Here is a 23,743-nt window from a genome sequence, read left to right on the forward strand (position 1 = left end):
CAGAAAACAATAACAAGTGATTCTAATGAATGGAAACAGAGAGGGTGAGGAGGAGAGTTAAAAGAACAAGTTCTAAAACATTTAGAAAGACAAATAAGTCGGTGTAAGGTGTCACTCAAACCAACCAAATATTGCTAAACAGAGATCCTGCCAGGCTGGTTTGAATGAAGCTAAGACTCATTTGGAGTAGACACGTGAATTTTTAGCATGGGGATTTTTTTATGTAGTTAAGACATTCACCCCAACTCTCCTCCATGCCCAACTCTGGTCCACTCTAGTAATTTGCTTTTTTCATAGAAATAGGAACATTAAACTCCAATATAGCCTTGGCAAATGTTCACAACTTCTGGATTGGTGATTGCTCAGGCATTCGGCCGATCAGCACATGTTAAGTGCTTACTGCATGCTGGGCAAGTGGTAAGTGTTGATACTTGGTGATGGAGTATTGGCCACTGCCTTGAAAGCCCTTCCTTTGTTGAAACAGGATTGTTGTCCTGAAGAGGCATGGTCCCTCTGAAAGGGAAGGCTCTGAAAACATGTAGTAGTACTGTGGTGCTTCCCACTTTACCAGACAAACTTCAGTGTTTGTCAGAGTAAGCAAAGAAAGAAAGAAAACAGCAGAACCAAAGTCTATGAGTCTGGAAGGGGTTGGGGATGAGAGACAGCAGAACCCCTAATTAATGAGGTTTCCCGGCTCCTGGACCAAAAAAGGGGAAATGAAGGATAATGATGAGAAGTGAGATTTGTGAATTATGGTTAGAGGTCTAAATGGATCCTTAGTTGGAAAATCAACAATAGCCACCACCCTCACAACACCAGAATAGGAGGTGTCACTGGTAATTTGTCTCGAAGGGTGATGGAGTTTGGTGTTTGTGCATTTCAAATGCTTTAAGCGCCAGAGATAAAGGTTCAGCCCCAGAACAGAGGTTTGTATCAACTCTCCAGGACCCTTTGAGGAAAACATTCATTGCCCATTGATTTAAACAACCAGTGATTTCAGAAACTCTTCTTCCTTGAGAGGCAGCTTTGCATCTGGGTCCCTGCTGCCTTGACCCTTGGCTTATCAGTTGAGCTCTGTTTACCTCGCTGCTTTTCTCTTTTTCCTTTGCTCCTCTTTCTAGCCCGCTGTTGCTGCTAGACCAGCCCACACAGAGCTTGCTCGCTTGCTCCACATGGCCAAGGCCACAGGCTTAGCTTGCAGGGGAGGCCTAGGAATGGAATTTCAGACTAAACTTTACTTTTGCACACTCTCCGCTCAAGGGCATGAGACTGCTCCAGCTGAGGCTATTCTCTGGGGAGAGCTTGAGAGGTTCTAGTTGGTGTTAATCAAGTCAAGGACAAATGCCTGAGGAGTAGGCCAGCTCAGAGCAAGGACCTAGAAGCTCTGATTGATGTGGCTACCATGTTCTGTGTGGACCCATATAAGAACCAATGAATGAATGAAAAAAGCATTTGTTGAGTTCTTACAAGGAGTAAAGCATTGTGCTAAGCTCTTGAGGTACAAAACATAAGACAGTCTCTGTAGGCAAGGAATTCACTTCCTAATGGGGAAAGGAGACACATAGGTTTCAGTTGCAAGTCAAGTAGAAAGGTCCCACCATAGCCCTCAAGGAATAATGACAAAGGAGATCACTATGCATCATTTTTAATGGCTTTACACTGACAAAATCATCAATTTCTGATGTTGAACCATTTGACAGTGGCACAACCATGTGATAGCAACAACTGGTGGTCTGACGGTTGTTGCCAATACCAGGGATTTGGGACTGTTTCTCCCTGGTTATTTCTCCCTTCAGGTGCAGATCACAGGCTGGAAGCAAAGCTGATGTGTTTTGGCATATGCCACCACTTCTTGTGACATGGACACCTTGGTGCTTCACCTAGGTTGGTTTGCCTGTCCCATATATGGCAGTTGGTCAACAGTTGGTGGGGATGAAAAATCCTTTTTCCATGATATTTCTTCTCTAGATGTAAAGTATATTAGATTGTAAGCTCCTTGAGGGTAGGGATTATTGTTTGTCTCTTTCAGTATCCTCACTACTTAGCATAGTGCCTGGCACACAACAGGTCCTTAATAAATGCTTATTGATTGATTGATTGGATACCATGCCTCTTCATTTAAAAATTCTCAATTACTCAATCAACAATCATTTTAAAATATCTACTTATGCTAGGCACTGTGTAAGGCCCTAGGAATTAAAAAACAAAAACAAAACAGTCCTTTTCCTCAAGAAGCTTACATCCAGCTGGAGGAAGCAATATGTACACATGGTAAGGTCCTTTGAATCCAATCTTCACAGAACAAATCCTCTTAATAAAAGGATTTGTTCTGTAAAACTTGTACTCAGTCAAAAGGTAACATCCAAGGACCAAGAAGGCCATATGTGGCCTTGAGGCCACAGATTTTTCACCCCTGGCTTAAGTTAATTAAAAATATGTGTAACCTATAAAACACATATAGAAAAATTAAGTAATTACAGAAGAGCATTAGGATGGGCACTTAAAATAGAATACATATGTACATGCGTACATGGGCAACTAGGTGGCACAGTGGGCCCAGGAGTCAGGAAGACATTTTACTAGTTCAAATCTGGTTTCAGACACTTATTGTGACCCTGGGCAAGTTACTTAACCCTATTTGCCTCAGTCTTCTCATCTGTAAAATGATCTGGAGAAGGAAATGATAAACCACTCCAGTTTCTTTGCCAAGAAAACTCCAAATGGGGTCATGAAGGGTTGGATACAACTGAAAAGACTGAACGTTAGTGTATGGGTGTGGATGAGATAGAGTCAGACAGTATGCCATGTTAACAACTTTAAGCTAGCTTCTTATTCTACTTCAGACACTTACTAGGAGACTAGACCTGATGATCTTAAAGATCTCTACTAGTTCTATATCAATGATTCTTATAAAAAGCAGATACAAGGTGTATTTTTGTTTTGTTTTGTTTTATTTTTATTCATGGATGGCTTTTGTAAATGGAAGGGCATCATGAATAATCTCATGAATGAACTGAGTTGAGCTTTGAAGGAAGCTAGGGATTCTGAGAGGCCGGAGTGAGAAGGGAGTGAATTTTAGCTATAAGGGACAGCCTGTGTAAAGGCAAGGACTTCACTTGACCATTCTGTGCACATTCTCCTTCATCCACTGAGGACCCTTTGGCATGCATTTTGGCTTATTTCTCAAGAAAGTGGTGGTATGACTTGCATGTGTGTTTGAATCTGAGTGGGGATGAGAATTCAAATGGGTCATATAGCCCCAGAATGAGAAGAAAAGTACCTTTTCTGCTCTGAGGTTTACCATAATTCCATACTCTGTGCATGTCTATGCTTCCCAGTGCAATGATCAACTGTCCAGATGACCTCAATCTGAAATGGAAGGAAATATGCCTTTATTAAGCACCTACTATATTCCAGGCACTGTGCTAAACACTTTACAAATATTATCTTGCTTGATCTGGTGGAAGATGGAGGGGCTAGAGCATGGATAAGCACAAGGATGAGGGTATATAATGCTATCCTAACTTCATGTAGAAGGTCTCTCAGATGTACTTCTGTAATATAATCAACACAAACAGGAATAGAAAAAGAGAATAATTACAGAAGAGCATTAATTTACACTGCAAAGAGCAGTGCACAGGAGATTTGGGTGCTGGCTCAAAACTCATCCTTCTTGACCTCTTTGTAAGCCTTGATACTTCTGGTCACCCTCTACCTCTCTCTGTTTTTGTGACACTACCTTCTGCTTCCCCTCCTGCTTGTCTGACCACTCCTCATTCTCCTGTGCTGGATCTTCATCCAGATCATGGCCATTAACTGTGGTTGGATCCCAAGACTCTGCCTTCTTCCATTCTTCTGTACTATTTTGTTTGGTGACTTCATCAGCTCCCATGGATTCCATTATCATCTCATGCAGATAATTTTTAGATCTATTTGTCCAGTTCTAAGCTCTCTATTGACCTCCATTCTTGCATCTCTAACTACCTGTTGAACATCTCCAAGTAGATATCTCATAAACATCTGAAATTCAACATGACCAAAAGCTGAGCTTATTATTCCTCCTAAACCCTTCCCTCTTCCTAACTTTATTAAAATCAACTATTATATCATCCTCCCAGTCACCTAAGCTTGCAACCCAGGTGTCATCCTTGACTCTTCACTCTCTCACACACACATACCACCATCTCCAGTCGATCAGTTGCCCAGGCCTGTTGTTTCTACCTTCTTACATTTCTTGTATATGATCCCTACTCCTCTCTGGCACTACCACCAACGTGATGCAGGCCCTCATGGCCTCATGCCTGGATTATTTCCAGGCATACTAACTAGTCTGCTGGCTGGGCTTCCTGCCACAAGTTTTTCCTTACTCCAGTCTATCCTTTACTCAGCTGTCAAAGTGCTCTTAAAATGCAAGGCTGACCATGTCACTCCCTACTCAGTAAACTTGAGTGGCTCCTTATTACATCCAGGATCAAATATAAAATTCTCTGTATAGTAGTCAAAGTCCTTTATAACCTTTCCCTCTTCTCCCTTTCCAGTCTTCTTTCATTGTACCTATTCCATGTATTCTTTGAACCAGTGAAACTGACCTCCTTGATGTTCCTCCTTGACCAAGATACTCCATGGCATTTTCTATGGCTATCCTCCATGCCTGGAGCTTTCTCCCTTCTCTTTCTACTGCTTGAATTTCCTGTCTTCCTTCAAGTCCAGGCTAAAATCCTAACTTTTACAAGAAGCCTTTCCTGACCCTTCTTAATTCTAGTGCCTTCCCTCTGATTATTTCCAATTCATCCTGTATGTATCTTCATACATAATTTGTACATTATCTGTACATAGTTGCACATAGTTGTCTTCATGCTCTCTCCTCCATTAGACTGTAATCTCTTGAGGGCAAGGACTGTCTTTTGCCTTTTTTTTTTTGTAACCTCAACAGTTAGCACAGTTCCTAGCATATGGTAGGCACTTAATAATTTTTTTTTTAGTGAAATACCACTAGTACAAATGAGCTCAGATACATATGATGCTTCAAAGAGTTTGAATATATGATCATATCTGACCTTTCTTTCAGTGTGTGAGGATTGTATGCCTCAATTACAAATACAAGTTTGGGTTTTTTGTGGGGAGGGGAGAAGGGACAGGGAAGTGTAGCTCTCCTTGTGACCTTATCTTCAGGTTCCTCAAAATCCTCTGGCATTATTCAGAGAGCTCCTTTCCTTCCTACTCCCTTGCCCATACCAGGAGACATGGGTAAGTCATTTTTTCCTCTGGTCTCAATTTCCTCATCTGTGAAATGAACAGATTGGATTAAGTAATCTCTTAAGCTCCCTTCCAACTCTAACAATCTATGAGTCTGTGATTTGGAAAAAGAAGCATTTTTGATAGCAGAGCCAAGAGGCCAGCTGTTGCAGTAATGGTGATAGAAGCAGCAGATAGGAAGGAAGTTAGCTTGTGACTAGATCTCCATGGGAAGTTCTTTTGTACCCCACTAAATGCACTCTGGCATCCATGAGCTCAGCTCCAAGGTCCCGGCTGAATGGGTGAATCTAGACATTATCCAGTTCTTTCTTGGATCCCTCTCCCTCTCCTGGATAGTGATTGGAGGTGATAATGAGAACATTATGATCAATCACTCTGACAACTGCAGCTCCTAATTGGGAGATGCCCTAAGTGTCTGGGTTGAGTGCAAAACAGAGTATATAACATCCGTTCTCTTGCTAGCAAAAAGATCAGAGAGAAAACAATTTAGAACTGGGAGAACCCTTGGAAGTCACATGGTACTCCCCATCCTAATTTTAAATATGAAGAAACTGAGACTGAGAGAGGAGTGACTTGCCCAAGGCCACAAGTGGTAAGTGAGGGAGAACTGGGGTTTCTATCCTTGCTCAGATCCTTATCACCTCTTGCCTAGATGACTGCAATAGCCTCCTATGGGGTCTCCCAGCCTCACTCAAGTCTTTCCTCATTGTAAAACAGCCTTCACACATCTGCCAAAGTGAAATTCCCAAGGCCCAGCCCTGACTCATCACTCCCCTGGTTAAGAAACTACAATAGCTTGGCCTTTGCACAACCTGTCCCCCACATCTCAAATGGACTGCCCCCTTCCTTTGTTTTAGAATTTCTAGCTTCCTTTCAGAAACCAGTTCAAATGGCACCTACACCAGGCCTTTGCTCATGTTCCATGCTGCTAGTGCCCCCCTCTTTTGTTTATATTTTGCATATGATTATATGTGCATAATAGAATGGAAACTCCTTGAGGATAGGGACTTTTTCACTTTTATCTTTATTTACCCAGCACTTAGTACAATGTCTGGTATGCAGCAACAATTTAATAAATATTGAGTGCTTTTTCTGTGTCCATCCTGAAACAAGAGAGTTCAGTTTATATACCAAGATGACCTCCCTCCCTATAATGCTTAGGAAATGTTGAAAGAAGTTAATTAGAGGCAACCAGTAGAGTGCTATGATCTAGCTCCACATATTTACTTAGCTGCATGACCTTGGGCAAGTCACTAAACTTCTGTTTGCCTCAGTTTCCTTATCTGTAAAATGGGAATAATAAAAGGACTTACCTCCTAGGGTTGTTGTAAGTAACAAATAAGATAATAGTTGCAAAACCTTTAGCAGAGTACCTGGAATATGTGCTTTATAAATGTTAAGCATTATTATCATTTCCTCAAATGGAAAATAGAGATAATAATAGTGCCAAACTCCCAAGATTGTTGTAAAGATCAAATGAGACAATATTTGTAAAAAAAAAAAAAATGTAACTGTCACAAAGTAGGTGCTATGTAAATTCTTTTCTCCTTCCCTTTCACCACCTATTGAAAGAAGTTAGGGTCCACATGGTAGGGAAAATAGAACCTCTTAAAATTCCCATCAGACAAGGCAGTTCTCTCTGAGGACACTGAACAGTCAGTATAGCAAACAAATTTATTAATGAGAAATCCCTCTGAAAATAGAGCTTTCTGTTATGACTTCAGGACATCAAGGCCAGAGTTTAAAAATAAACCTCCAGGTTTGGGGATTAAAAGGGAAAAAAATCTTTTGAGCCTGTGGTATTTCTGCTTGTCTTTTTCTCCCAATTCTTGTCTGCCTCCTCTCTGTCCTCCCTTCTAGTCCCAGAGTCTGAGCAACTCTCAGAAGCCTGGACATGAAGCAGAAACAGGACCATCTATCACTGGCCTTGAAGAGTGCCCAGAGGCAAGAGTTAGGCCTGGACTGGAGGGCTGGGGGTGGGGAGAGACAGGGAGTCCAGTTATTTCAGAAGGGAAACATTCATCCTAGAAGGCTCTAGTGTCTCTCTCTCTCTGTGGAGGGAGGGAGGGCCTCCAGGGTAGGGGTGGAAAGGGAAAGTGGGGAGGAGGAAGAAAAGATAAGCCTGTACTAATTCATCTTTTTTAATTGGCTTGGAATACTTGAAGGAAAGCTGTGTTGTTATCCACTAACTCTGGAGTTGGCCCAAATCCAGGATCCAGTGCAGCAGTCGGGCTCCTGAAGAGTGCGGCTTCTACGAAAAGGAGCCCACCTCTACCATTTGCTAGGGAAAACGGTCTTGAGGGCTGTGGCTTCACTGGGACAACGGATTCAAGGAAACTGTGTGGGAGGCAATCAATCATCCACCTTCAGAAGTGGCATTTGTTTCCTGGTTAGTGGAGAAAAAGCCAGTATTAGTAACTGAGCTTTGACATTTATACTTTATAAAGAAGTCATAGAACACAGAATGATTCTCCTGAGGTCATCTCATGCATCCTTCCACCCCTATCTCCCACCGCTAGGCGGGTCTGTATAATTATCTCAGACTGATAAGGATAGACTGGGTTATCCCTACAGCACCTTCTCCCACAGTTAGAGCACTCTCTTTTTTTATGACAAAATATGTGAGGTGTTTCGTGGAACTGACTTACAATGTTATACATGGTAGATAGATTTCCCAGGCCAATCCACAAGAGTGTGTTCAATCCATAACTGCATAATTCATCTATTAGTAGGGTTAACTTCCATGTGCGCCATTATTTCTAAGGAAAAACTAATTCCAAGTTCTACCTTAAATAGCAGGAGCACATCCTTCTATCAGGGACTTTGGATTCAGAAACTGGTTTGATTCTTCCTCAGAATAGTGGAGGAGATTCCAAAATGAAGCTAAGTTCCCAGCTGGGGCAGCCATTTTTCTTTGAGACCTGTGTAGATTGGGAGCTATCTGCTTCTGGTTCTTACAGCTCTGTAGGCTTGGAGATTTAAAGTAAGCCCATGCTATTTTTTAGACAGTTAATCCAAATAAGTTTCCTAGAGAATTTTAATTAATTAAATATTAATTTAATTAATTAAATAGTAAATTTAACTTTAAAATAAGTCTCCTAGAGAAGGGGCAAAAATTCTTTGTCTGTGCCAAAGTGGAACACCTCCACCTTGTAATCTTCATTTCTTCCCAGTCATTTCCAAGAGAATTCAGGGTCCCTAAATTGTTTTCTGAATTTCTTAACTGTGAGAACGTGACTGATGGTCAGTGGTTTGAAGCAAAACAATCCAGAGCAAGCCATTTAACTTGTCCGAGCCTCAGTTTTCTCAACTGTAGAAGAAGGACTGGGTTCCATGATCTCTGGTCCCTTCCAGATCTAACATTCCATGTACTAAGGCTTTCTTCCAACTCTGACATTCCTCTGACCCTCCATACTCTAACCATTGACATTCTACCATTTTATGATTTAGGAAGGTCAGGAAGCATCACTCACAGTAATTTACCAAGCAAAGGTAATCAGTTCGAATCAACAAATATTTGTGAAGCACTTAAGTGAAAAGCATTCTGCTCAGTGTTAGGATACAGAGGCAACAGTGGAATAGTCCCTGACCTCAGGGAACTTACCTTCTACTGCCAGTGGATGGGAATACAACATGTATGCAAATAAGAATAGTGCAAGAAAAGCTGAGGAGAAGAGCACTGGGAGAATCAGGGAAGGTTTCTCAAAGGAGGTGGCACCTATTCTGAACTTGGAAAGGTGATTCTGAGAGGCACATTGAGAAGGAAACATTAGTGAAAGTGTACGGAACAGAGATGTTTGGGACTGGAATGTAGGATTTGTGAAGAGGAATAGTACAAAATAAGTCTTGGGGCTGCTTTATGGAAAACTTTCAATGTCAAGTCCAAAGAATCGTTTCTATTTTATCTTAGAAGCACTAGGGAGTCACTGGCATTTTCTGAGCAGGGGAGTCACATGGTCAGACAAGCTTCAGGAAGTCAGTTTTGGCAGCTATGTGGAGGATGGGTTGTAAGCAGGGAGAGACTGGAGGCAAGGAGACCAATCATGAAGCTATTGCAATCATCCAGATGAGAACTGGTTAGGTCTTGAACTAGGATGACAGCCATCTGAGTAGAAAGAGGGAAACTGAGATGAAGAATGTGATTTGACATGGTGGGATAGAGTGAATGGGGGAGGGGAAGAATGGACATTTTCATTTTAGTTCAAAAAACATTTATTAACCACCTATTATGGGCAAGATACTATATTACTGGTGATACATAAGGGGAAAATTGTGCCTACCCTCAAGGAGCTTATATTCAACTGAGAGTAATATATGATATAACATGATCATATTATATACACAGACATAATGTATTATTATGCAATATTATATTTTATATATACCAATAAGGAAATCATGAAAAAGAAAACAATTGAGGAACCAGCTAGAGATCTTTGATTAGAGGCTGATGCAGCAACTAGGTGGCACCAAAGATAGAGCACTGGATCTGGAATCATCCTAGGTAACTTTGAGAAAGTCACTTACTCTCTCTCTGTCTCAGTTTTCTCATCTGTAAATAGAGATAGTAACCTCACTTACCCCCTAGCATTGTTGTGAGGATGCAATGAAATAATATTTGTAAAAATTTTTTCATACTGTAAAGCACTAAAAAAATTGTATTATGTCATTTTACAGCCCCAGATTACATTAACTTGTTTGGATGTCTCATCATATTTCTTATTTATAGTGAGCATTCCACTAAAATCCACTAGACCCAAACGTAGGGACCAAGGAATGGAATCTAAAGAATGGTTTCCAGTGCTGGTCTCATTCATACCTATGGTGGGTCAGTATGGTATCTTCACATGTAATCAAGTAGAAGAAGCCTTGGACTGAAAAGTAGGACAGCTGAACTCTGTTTCATTTGTTTTATTACACTCTTACATCAAATTATTTCTCCTTTTATTTGGTAAAATGGAATCTACACATTAGTCTTTCTAAGAGGAGTTGTGTGATAGATACAGTATTTTGAGCTCTGAGGATAAGAATATTGTGCACTATATAACAGGACTGACTTGTGAAATAGTGGGCCAGTTAATGAGCTATTGAGTTCTACTCATTCAACAAACATTTATAAAGTGTTGTTATTCAGAGCACTCTATTAAGTTGTGGGAAGAGGAAAAAAATGTAGAGGATACAGTCCTTGCCTTGGAGTGAAGCTGGTACAGCGGAAGGAATATAGGCTATGGGATCATAAGACCTGGGTTCAGATCCTGCCTTTAATGCTTACTGTGTGTGTCACCTTGGGTAAAATGTTTGACCATCCTAGGATTTCATTTCTCCATCTTTAAAATGAAGGTGCTAGACTAGATGACCTCCAAAGTCCTCTTTACCTCTAATTCTATGACCTTATGATCCCTCTTGGAGTTTAGAATCTAGTAGGGAGCATAAGCACACATGGGCTAGACTGATACTGTAGGCTTGGTGTTCCAGTGCACCCTAAGGGAAGGGAAGTAAAAGATCATTAGTGCTCACTCCATGGTATGTATACTCAGCCCCCATGTTAAACTCATCTATGGTAAGGAGATAGCAGGGCAAGCAAACCAGATAAACTTAGGCAGCAAGGTACTCTGGGAGAGAGACAGGAGGCACCGCTTTGGCTGCCATCTCCCCTCAGACTCTCATGGATACAGTCTGGGATCCTGAACCCAAGAGTCTTAGGAACGGCAATGTCTCCAGTCCAGTGCCCTCAGCTATCATCCTAGGAAGTAAACCTTGAGAAGATGCAGCGTGGCAACCACTCCTGAAGGAGCTACGGATGCATTTATTGAAGGTCCAGCAAAGAAAGTTCTTGTCGCTCAAGTCTTTAGCACTGTCAAATGCTTCAACATTGGAAACTACGTGAGTTTTTAGTCGAAATGACATAAAGAAGAGGTGTGACCATCTCCTTTGCCCCTGAGAACCATGGGACCTTTTCATCTGACTTGAAGCTGAAATCTTTCATGGATGTTATCTCCTCCATCAGAATGCGAATTCCTTGGGAGCAGGAACTTTTCTATTTCTATTCCCAACGTAGCACATAGTAAACGCTTGCTAAATGCTTCATTTATTCATTCTTTATGCAGTCACAGATAGCTATAATACAAAATAACGTGTGCATTAGAAAGAGGCAAACAAAGTGGTGTGTGAAGACTCTGCTTGGAGGTAGGTCACCAGGAGGAATGCAGCAGCCTTCTTGGATTTCTAGAATTTGAGCTGAATCTAAAGGATGGGTATGAATTCAATAAGTAAAGGGTAAAAGGGAAAGAATTTTAGGCACAGAGAATTTTTTTTTTTTACAACTTTATAGACAAGGAAATTATGAGGAAAAGTCAATGTGGGAAGCACAGGGCACATTTATGGAGATTTCAATACAATTTCAAGTATACATGAAACAAGTTTGGAAACGTAGAGTGGTGCCAAATTGGGGAGAGGGTCAGGAAGAGGTGAATTAATTTTATTTAATAGACATTTGGGAGCCACTGAAGTTTGTTTTTTCTTTTTAACAGAAGAGAGAAATAATAAATGACATAATGTGTGTAAGGATGGAGGCAATAGGAAGATCAAGGTGGAGGAGGAAGAGGGGAATTCAGCTCCCGGGAAGTTGTAGATGGGAACACTGCATATCTCTTGAATTTGGGACATCTGAGGTCCTTTCCAAGATTCAATAAAGATTACAATAGTGAGAACCACCCAAGCAGTTTAAACAGCATAGGCGGAGGGGTGGGGGTGGGGGGGGGGAGTAGAAAGTCCAATGGCTTGAGATGTCCGTGTTGTGGTACTGAATTCCTGCCTGATAATAAGCTCTCCTCGTTATCAGACCAATATGACACTTTTTCATCTAAGAAGGAAATGAGTTTATATGTGTCTGTGTTAGTGATGTTGCCTTAGATAAGTAGCTTCTGGAGAGCAGTGATGGATCTGTGCTTTGAGGAAGTAACTGCCTAGCTCTGAGCTTAGCACCATATATTTATTGTTCATTCTTTCAGTTGCGTCCAACTCTTTTTTGGGGTTTTCTTGGCAAAGATATTGGAGTGATTTGCCATTTCCTTCTCCAGTTCATTTTACAGATGAGAAAACTGAAGCAAACAGGTTTACGTGACTGGCCCAAGGCCACACAGCTAGTAAGTGTCTAAGGTCAAATTTGAACTCAGGTCTTTGTGACTCTAAGTCCAGTATTCTATTCACTACAACATCTAGCTGCCCAGTACCACTTTCATTTGAAGACCATGCCACATTACTAGCCAATGAAAGTGGTGCAGCTGTCTAAGGATTATTACATGCATCAGATGCCCAGTGTCCTCATGACAGGCATTTGGAACATGCTTACTTTTTTACCTGGAGATCTTTTCCATTCTATTCCAGGAACTGGATTACTTGGAAAAGAAAAGAAGGATGGAGGAAAGGAGCAGAGGAAGAAGGAAGGGAGAGAGAGAGGAAGGAGACAGACCCACATTAACCTCCACTGATCTTGCTCTTCATTCAATCACTGGTGGTACCTTCCTGAATGCTTTTTTTCTGTGTGGGAACTTCTGGGGCCCTGGCATTGGTTCATGCAGATATCTACTTCTGCAGGGACTTTGTCATCACAATCCCCAAAATGCTGACAAAACTGAGTTAACTGCACCAGCCTCTGCTTGCCAAGTACATACTCCTTTTTTCTTTTTCTTTTCAATGAAATAAACGCACTTCAACAAGCATGAAAATTTCCCTTCAAAAAGAAGGTTCATATGTGACATCGCAAATCTCTCCTGATCATCTGTGATCCTGAACTTTCTTTGGCTCTCTTCTGTGTACTTAAAAAATTTTGTTAACACCCCTTTCATTCTACAAGCAATGTATGGACTTCTATATGGAATTCAAATTCAGCTTTTTTAGTTATGTGACTGAGCAAATTACTTAACTTTTGTCACCTCACTTTCCTCATCTGTGGAGTGGGGATAACAACAGCACCTACCTCCCAGGGCTATTGTGAGGATCAAGTGAGCTATAAAGGCTCATTTTTAATATTAAGGGGTAGCTAGATGGTGCAGTGGATAGAGTGCTGGATCTGGAGTCAGGAAGACCTGAATGCAAATATGACCTCAGATATTTACTAACTATGTGATCCTGGGTAATTCACAATCCCATTTGCTTCAGTTTTCTCATCTGTAAAATGAGCTGGAGAAGGAAATGGCAAATCACTCCAATATCTTTTGTCAAGAAAATTCCTAATTGGTTCACAAAGAGTCAGAGAGGACTGAACAACAACAACAAATTATTAAGTCTATTGAACAAATATCCATCCAATGCCCGTTAGGTGCAAAGTACTACCCACTCTTTCTTGGCTTCCACAGTCAAAACATAAACTCTTTCCTCTAGGGTTTCATAAACCATTGGGTTCTGCATCTGCCATTCCTTTACTCTGATCTCACCTTTACTCACCTACGAGCCCTGATTTCACAGATGTGCTGTACTCATTCTCCTCATCTCCATTCTGCTTCCCATACTCAAAAATTCCACCCTGATTCATCATAATCACCATCAACAAACAGCTGAATCTCATATTTCCAAGTGAAAACAATGTCACTAATGTCCTGAAAATGTATTAATTCTCTTTTATGGAGTGAGGGGATAATGAATGATAACAGACAAACTGATAGGGAGAAGAATGTATATGTATTGAGTACATCCAAAGTAATTTCTTTTGGGGGAGGAATAAAGAAATGTCTAGCAGTGCAGGGTTCTGGAAAGATCTCATATGGCCTTAAGTCTGCTGGACCTGGAGTCAAGCAGAGCTGAATTCAAATTCTGCCTTAAATATTTCTGAGCTGTGTGAATTTGGGCAAGTCACTAAACTTCTCTCAATCTTAGATAATGTTAAAGGTGTGTGTGTGTGTGTGTGTGTGTGTGTGTGTGTGTGTGTGTGTGTGTGTGTGTGTGTGTGTGTGTATTTATAATTAGCTTTTGTTGTTGTTTTTCTCCCTTTCTCTCTTTGTCTCTTTCTCTGTCTCTGTCTTTCTTTCTCTCTCTCTGTCTCTATCTCTCTCCATGTATCTCTGTCTGTGTCTGTGTCTCTGTCTCTGTCTCTCTCATACACACACACACATTAACCTAATTGAACACCCTTTTCCCCAGAGAATTGGAATACATTCACCCCACCCCACCCCCAACCCTGCCCCCTGCTGAGGGACCTGCTGAAGACTCTAAGTGTTCTAAAAATACCCACCCCCCAAAGCCTCTCACTACCTGCCCCCCCCCCACCCCAAGCAATCGTCTGACAGTAACCATACCCCACCACAGTGTCAGTCAAAAAAAAACTTGGCAAATGTCAGCGGCAGTTCCCTGTAATCTCCAGGGAGGTAAGGCCATGCCAGAAGTGACAGATTCCTTTATCCACATCTCTGGGATATAAACAATATTGTAGAATAATGACAGGGGAATCCTTCTAACCTAGTCTCCCTTAGCCACTTCACCCCAGGCTAAGTTACCTAGAGGCTTATGTCCTTAATAGCCCCAGGGCTTTCCCCCCCTTTTTTTGGCTTATTATCCTTATCTATTGGAGGCAAAAGCACCTCACTGAAAGACCTTTCTGTGGTGCCATGTTCTGAATGTCTCTGTAATCCTCTCATTTATGTATGCAGACAAGAAGATCAAAGTCCCCCTTCCCCCATTCCCTGAATGCATAAAGCATGTCAGGGCTGGAAGTTTTACATCCATTAGAGCTGACATACACCTTGTCCAGGCGGATGGGACAGCATAGATATCTTCAAGAAAAAATGAATTTAGGACTCCCGGTCTAGTGTGGTCCATCCATATCCTCAGATGATGGACAAGAGGCACTAAGGAGGGGGAGGTAGAGAAAGGCAAGAGATTACCAGAGACAAGGAGGAAACTGAGATAACAATTAACAATTTGAAACAGTAATAACAAACATTTATATAGCACTTTGAGGTTCACAGATTCCTTTGCACGTATTCATTGCATTGGAGCCTCGCAGAAACCCTGTGAGGTAGAGACTATTAGTATTTCAATTTTACTGATGAGGAAATTGAGCCTGAAAGAGCTAGAGTTACTTGCCCAGGGTCAGTCATCTAATAAGTATCCGAGGCAGAAAATGAGCCCTTATTCCTGACTCCATGTCTAGTACTCAGTCAACTGCTCTATGTTGGTTCTCCACTTTTTAGACTGAACCTGCTCTTGTAACAAATACACATACACAAGAAGACCCAATACGGTGATGGTATTCAAATATAAATGTATGTGTGTGTGGATATGTGTATAATTACACTATATATACACGTGTATATACTATATAGTGTGTCTGTATATGTGTATGCGTGTGTGTGTACAGTGAGTCTTCTCTAGTAGTCAGTTCCTTGACTTTCTGCCATGAGAGGGAGGTAGGTTTCAGTATATTTCTCCAGGACCATCACTGACATTTTAATTACTCAGCTTCTTTTTAGTGATCTTTTCATTTACATTATTATAATCATTGTGTCTATTGTTCTGGAATTTTCCTTATTTCCCTCTGTAATCCCAATGAGTTGGAACTGTTGATCTTCCCATGTTTTTTAAATTTCTCATAAACATTTAATACTCAAATAATGGGCTCTCACTGGAGGAGTTCCCTACAATGCTAAAGAGTACAAGCACCTCCCATACCTGGCCTTCCAGAGTGACGCTTGTTCATATTTTCCCCAAAGTCTAATGTACTTACTATAGGCCTTTCTTGTTTTCTCCTAATGTTGAAAGGGTGCCAATGAGCACTCTAGGTGTGCAGCTATCATCCCTTGCTTTTGTCCTATAACCAATACATCCTCTCTTTCTGTCATATATTTCTTTGACATTATCCTTTATTCCCGTTCTTCTTAGAGTTTCTGATTGATTATATATTATACATCCTGTTCGCATTCACCATGCATTTCTCCTTTGCCTGTTGTGTGCTGCTTATCTTTCATTCTTCAGAAGCAGTGGTGTCAAATAGAAAATGTTACACCAGGGAAAATGTTTACGTTTCTGTTTTGGGAAGCTTGATGTGTGTGAAAGTGCAGTTTTCCAAAAGCAATCCAACTCATTCTCTTCCTTTTCAAGTAGGGGCTAAGCTCGCTGTCCAACCTGTACTTCCTGTCTTAGACACCCGCACACACATATACACACACATGCACACATACACATACATGCGTAAAGTTGGACAAGCTCTATAGTGCGCTCATTCAAATGCATGATGAAATCTGGGCAATAGACAGTCTTCATCCACTTAGTATTTTCTGTGTAAATGTATAGACCAAACTACTTTGAGTGATCACAAATTTCCAGGAGGCTCTGCAATGGTGTAGGACTTGAAGTGAACAATATGTCATCAATAAACAAGAATATTAAAACTTCACCATCCACAGGGAATCTTCTTCAACCTGGACCCTGAGCTAGAGAGCCTTCATCACATGGCAAGTATTTTTGGTAAGCATCCATCTGCCTGTTTCATGCCTAGCCTGAAGTTTATTATCAAAGGGTCATTGAACAAGGTTATTTCTGCACTGTTCTGTAATGATAAGTATTTTCAAAAAGATCACAATGAAAATAATTACAGCTTGTGTACCAGCATCAGTTGCTGAGGATGAAGTGGTGGAAAAGTTGTATGAAGAATTTGATAAGATCCTCCGAATCAACACACACTCGGATATTTGGTGACCTCAATGCAAAGGTGGGAAAAGCTGAAGATGGGAAGAAATATATGGGAAAGCATCCTTCAGTAGAAAAGTCAGGAATAATTTTTCTGCCCTTTCAACACCAAACTACTCCAGCACTTTAAAAAGTAACTAACAAAGAATAGAAATATTTCATAGAGCACAATATTTTATTACATCATATTAGAGTTTTTTCAGCCTTTCTTCTATCAGTGGATATTTTTAGTTATTTGCTACCTCAAAAAGTACTACTATGAATGCTTTGTTGTATGTTGGGCTTTTGTTTCCTTGACTTCTGTCTGCAACATAGGCAATATTAGAACTATTGGGCAAAGGTTATGAACAATTTAGTTATTTTCTTGTATAATTCAAAATTGACACCCAGAGCAGTTCCATTTTTTGTTTCAGTCAGCATAGTACAATGGAAAAATTTTTTCGTCTTCAAAATAAAGGGGTTGGAAATCTCTAATCCTATAATTCAGCTTAAAATCTCTAACCCTAAAAGCTTGGTGCAATAGGCACTGAGATATTTTTATACCTATTTTTCAGATGAATGAATTGAATTTCAAAGGGGTTGACTTATTTGTTCACCACAGTATTAGAGACAGAATTTAAACATGGATCTGTCTTGACTCGAGGTGTAGAGAGTTAATATACTATGCTGCCTCTATGGCAGGTGTTGTAACCTCTCTGGACTATCTCTTCTATCAAACAAAGGGCTTAAATTTGATAATCTTGGGGTTCTTTCCCAGCTCTAGACTTTATGGACCTATGAGCCCACTTTCAGAATTCATTGGAGAACACTGAGAATACAATATATTAAACCATCTCCAGATTTTAATGGTCAATCGACAAGCAATTACCAAATCCTCAGCTGTATTTAACTGTGAGGAATATACGAATATTAAAAACAGTTCATTCCCTCTTGATTCTTTACAGTCTAACTGGGAGAAAACACAAAGCCCATTTCTACCACGTGGAGAGCAATTCCAATTTAATTTGTCCTTTGTTCTTGAAGAGGACCATGGCATCAGAGAGGTCATGTCATGACATGCAAGTGAATTGGATTTAAGTGAGGGACAGCTGTGCAAAGTCACCAGTCTCTCTTTCTCCTCTGGAACTATCTGGCTCTATTGGCCAGATACATGTCAGGCTGGAGATGGCCCCATGTATTGTGATAGGACTGCAACAGAAACAAGATTCCAGAATATGGAGAACTTACCTTGGGGGAGAGTAACCAGGAAAGACTGAATGGAGGACAGAGCCTTAAAGGACATGGATAGGGAACAGAAGCTACTCAGTTTTGTATTCTTGGTTTCATCCTGAACTCCTCACTCTTTCACTCCCTCCACGTACCCACTGAATTGTTAAACTGTCTTTCCCCTCTCTAGAACATCTCAGATGTATCTTCCCTCTACTCTTTACCATTTTTGTTCAAATTCTCATCACCACTTGCCTGTCTTACTGTAACAACCACTTAATTAGTCACATCTCCTAATGATATTCTACACGGCTGTCAAAATTTCCTAAAACACTGATCTAATCACGTTACCTTCCCCCCACCACTCAATACATTTCAGTGGCTCCAGGCCCAAGTAGAAACATTTGTTTGGCATGTAAAGGTCTTCATAACCTGGCTCCTTGCTATCTTTTCAGTATTCTTAATCTTTCTCTCCTCCACACATTCTGTGGTCCAGACATATAGGCTTATTTTCTGTTTCTCACATGCTTTATGTCCTGTTTCCTTCCCTCTGCACTAGATGCACGTATTCTCTGCCTGGGATGCTCTCCTTCCTCTGCCTCTTAGAATCTCTGGCTTGCATCAAGTCTCATTTCAAATGCCACCTTCTACAGGAGACCCTCCCCACTCCCACCCCAAGCTGATAATATCTTCCCTCTAATGTTACCATGTATTTACTTTATATGAATCTTGTGTGCATATACATATCTATCTGTCTGCACAACTTCTTTACATATATGTTGTTTCCTCTACTGAATGTGAATTTCTTGAGGTAAAAGACTCCCCCTCCCACTTTTTCTTTGTTTCAACAGAGCTAAGCACTGTGCTCAGTGTGTAGTAAACTCTTAATAAATACTTGTTGATTTATCGATTGAGAATCGTTATGAGCCTGGCACAGAGGTGAGAATGAGCATGGCAATTCAGAATGTAGAGGAAATAGCCTGATTGGAACAGAAGGAATGAATTGGGGAGTACTAGAAAGAAAAATGGATAAAGAAGAGGAAGCAGATTATAGAAGTCCCATTTCACATATAGAGCAACTCCACTCAAACTAGACTGAGTTCCAGGGCATGGCTGCTAATTCTTCTCTTGGTATTCTAAGTAAAATCCTGAGGGGTTTGGGGTGGAGGAAGACATTTCTAATGTTATTAATCATAACCCTTCCATCTATTATGTTGCCCTCAGCATCATTTGCCTAGTTAATATCTCCCCAATATCAATTAACCATTTAATATCAATTATCCTTTACAAATGCATATTTACTGAAAAGATGAATAAGGACTAAAGTACAGCAACATCCAAACCAAAAGAACACTCCTCTCTCCTTTATATATACTTTGGTCTCTGGGGAGAGTGGACTCAAACTTAAAGTGATTGCTACAGAGCTTTCACCCACTCTTTTTTCCTTTCTCAGACTTCCCATTAAGCTCACTTGTGGGTATTGATAGCCAATGGACAAATCACTCAGAGCTAAATACTTTTCTGGGCCAGGTCACTTGACTCAGCAGACCTCCACTGACTCCAGCTGCCATTTCTAATGATTCTTTTGACTTTTTGAAACTCACAAGATTGTAAGCTGGTCTGTTCTACCTCTGGATACTCATTCACCTCTGATCAGAAAAGACTGAAACAGAAGAGAGACAGAAAAACAGAGGTGTGCATTCTTGTGGCCACATAGCAACCCGATAGGAAAATAAAAAACCCCTAGTAGGCCTCTGCCATTATTGTAATTGCTAACCTCTCCCCTCACCCAGACACCTGGAGAATTTTTCCTCAAAAAGTTGGAAAAGATATGGGAAATTGAAACACTAATGCATTGTTGGTGTAGTTGTTGGTATAGTCTGACCAACCATTCTGGAGAGCAATTTGGAACTGTGCCCAAAGGGCTGTAAAACTGTGCATACTCTTTGACCCAGCAATACCACTTCTAGGTCTGTATCCCAAAGAGATCACAAAAATGGAAAAAGAACCCATATGTGCAAAAATATTTATAGCAACTCTTTTTGTGGTAGCCAAAAATTGGAAGTTGAGAGGATACCCATGAACTGGGGAATGGCTGAACCAGCTGTAGTATATGAAAGTAATGGAACACTGATTGTGCTATAAGAAGTGATGAGCAGGTGGACTTCAGAAAAACCTGGACTATTACATGAACTGATGCTGAGTGAATTGAGCAGAACCAGGAGAACATTATACACAGTAACAGCCACAGTGTGCAATGACTAACTTTCATGGACTTGGCTCTTCTCAGCAATGCGAGGATCTAAGACAACTCCAAAAGACTCATGATGGAAAATGCTATCCACATTCAGAGAAAGAACTATGGAGTCTCAGTGCAGATCAAAGCATACTATTTGTCTCTTTTTCTTTCATTGTTTTATTTTGTTTCTTCTTTCTCATGGTTCCTCTCTTTGGTTCTGATACTTCTTTACAACATAACTAATGTGAAAATATGTTTAATATGAATGGATATGTAGAGCCTATATCAGACTACATTGCTGTCTTCAGGAGGAGGGGAGGGAAAGAAGGAAGGGGAAGAAAATTTAAAACTCAAAAGCTTATGGAACTAAATGTTGAAAACTAAAAATAAATAAATAAATAAATTTTTAATAAATAATTTTTCCTTGAAAGCCACCGAAGAAGAGAACAAGAGTTCAGAGAAAACCTGAACCTATTCCAAGGCAGGGATTTTGAGAAGCAGGTTTATTAAAGTTCCATTTCATTGGAATTCCATTATGTGTGTTATAAGGGCCATGGTCTAATGGACTCCAATCCAACCACCTAGCTCATCCGGAGTTGAACTACTTGTTTTTCTCAAATAGGTCATGGGGGGTGGGGGAAGGGTACAAGGGGAACTGGCCAACTTCGACTGCAGTAATATTTTATAGCCCTTACTCTCTTCAAAAATGTGACAAGAATGCGACAAAAGAATTTTCATAAATCAATGACTGCCAACTTTTTTGACTATATCTTTTTTTTTGGAAAGTACCCCTTTTTGATTTCAGAAAGATTTCATAGACATGCCTCCACCAGGTCATAATTGCTTTTTTAATTAAGAAGCTGAAATAATGACAAAAGATTATTATAAACTCAGTAGCATTTTGAAATATATTTGTATTATCAATCATGTCAGTTTCTGTATTCATTGTAAAAAGTTACACATATCTTATAAGACATAGAATTTATTCATCTGCAGAGTCTGTTTTTCTTTTTTGTTTATTGTCATTTTTTTAGATTGGTCCATTTAAAGAACTCTGTGGGCTTCCAGGATTCTACAGCCCATAGACTGGGAACCTCTGCCCTAGACATAGTGTATTCTGCTTTTAACAAAGTATTAACAAAGTCTCTTATTGCAGTTCTTGAGGATATATCACGTTCAAGGATATATAATTTCGTTGGCACGGGTTCTCCCTTCTATGATACTGATGTATACCTTCAGTAGACAGTTTAAGGAAGAAAGCTCAGAGGCAGTCTAGACCAATTGCCTCATTTTATAGACGAGGGCACTGAGATGCCAAAGCCCAGAGAAGTTGAGTCACCTAACAAGGGTCATATAATTACTATCTGAGAGGATCTGAACCCAGATCTTCCTAGCTCTAGGTCTAGCATATTGCTTATGATGCTATGCTATCTCAATGGGTAGAGGAGAAAGTTATAAGTGTATCATCTTGGAGTAGGGCCTAGAAGCTGAGGTTTATTCACTTTTTCTTTCTTTTCTCCTTTTTCTCCTCTCTTCTTAAACTTAAATCTCTCTCTTGCTTTAGGGAATGAAATTCCCTTTATTCCACATGATCACAGATTATCAGAGCTGAAGGAGATATTAGCGGTCCTCTAGTCCAATTCTCTCATTTTAGTGAGATCTTAAAAATGGAAAGCAGTTTGTTCAAAGTGCCACTATAAATCAGTGGTAGGGCCAGGATAAGAACCCAGATCTCCTGACTCTGAGTTCATATCACTACCATGTCCCTAATCTGCTCTCAGACCTCAGAAAGACCTCTTTTGTGGAGGAAGCTGAGAGTCAAATGTGAATCCTCCCTGACCCTCACCATCCTCACCCACATCCTGTCTTTCTGTCCTTGTATGGTAGAAAAGTCAAGGCCCTGAAGAAGGACCTGTTGAACCACCCCCTGTAGGGTATAAAAGCAAAAGGCTGTAGAGAGGACATGTCACCCACCACTCCAATTTCTATCTTTTCCTTTCCCAGCCCTGAGGGAGGAGGCAGTCAGCCACAGTGGGAGGAAAGGAGCAGAGGAAAGCAAGAGTTCCTCATGTAGATGGATCCTACCCATAGTCTTTATCTGAGGGTTTATATAGGTGAACCTGGTAGCAGAATTTCTTTTTGTTTTTATTTTAAATAAGCCCTCTTCCCAGCAAGTTTTTTGGTTTGTTTTTAACCTTATTGGGAGTTTTTTGGAGTTTTACATCACTTTTATTTGTATCCTTTCCCTCTGCCCACCCAGGCAGCCATCTTTTGGAAACAGAATTAAAAAAGAAAGTGGTTGGGGAAAGCAGTTCCATAAAATGTACTAATCTGTCAACCAAGTCTGACACTATATGTAATACTCCATTCCCAATAATAATAGCTCATAGTTATATAGTGCTTACTATGTGTTAGGCACTGTGCTAAGTGATTTACAATTATTGTCTCATTTTTACAACAGTCCTAGGATGGGTTGGTGCTATTGTTATCCCCATTTTACAGATGAGGAGACTGAAGAAAACAGAAGTTAATTAACTTTCTAAAATCATATAGCTAACAAGCATCTGAAGTTGGATTTGAACTCAGAGCTTCCTGACTGCAGACCAGTCTACTACATTACCTACTACATTATAATTAGATATGTATTAGATAATACATATTATCTAGCGGCTTAGTTCTAGAAAAGAACATTTTCTCAACTCTATTGTGGGAAGTAAGACTGTGGATCTTTCTTTTTGTAGTATCATTATTCATATTATCTTCTTGATTCTACTTACCTCACTCTGCATCAGTTCATGATCCCTCCATGCTGCCTTGGAGTTTTCATATTTATCATTTTTATGACATAGTAATATTCCTTTCATGTACTGCAGTTTGTTCAGCCATTCCCCATTCAAAACACATCTTCTTGTTTCTGATTCTTTGTTATTGTGAAACATTCTGCTATGAACATTTTGTTGTATACAGAGCCTTTCTTTTTGTCTTTGACCTCTTAGGAGTATATATAGTTAGATCTCTGGACTAAAGGGTACCCTACAGGTCATCTTACTATACATATACATACTATACATATATATGTGTATGTGTGTGTACATATACATGGGTGTGTGCATACATATTGTGTATGTGTCTATACATATAGACACATACCTACATATACATACATACACACAAACGTGTGTATGTATCTTGCTGTAGGGATAGGTAAAGTAGATCCCAGGACTGGGGGAGGGGTGTCAAGGCAGGATATGTGATCTGAGGAGAAACAAAAGGGTAGGTGTTCCCCCAAAATATTGTTCTACCGATCTAACCTTGATAACTCCTTCAGCTACCACCTGTCTTCAACCACTAGGTTAGAAA

Source organism: Notamacropus eugenii, chromosome 1 (genome assembly GCF_028372415.1).
Source record: "Notamacropus eugenii isolate mMacEug1 chromosome 1, mMacEug1.pri_v2, whole genome shotgun sequence".
In the NCBI taxonomy this organism is placed as follows: domain Eukaryota; kingdom Metazoa; phylum Chordata; class Mammalia; order Diprotodontia; family Macropodidae; genus Notamacropus; species Notamacropus eugenii.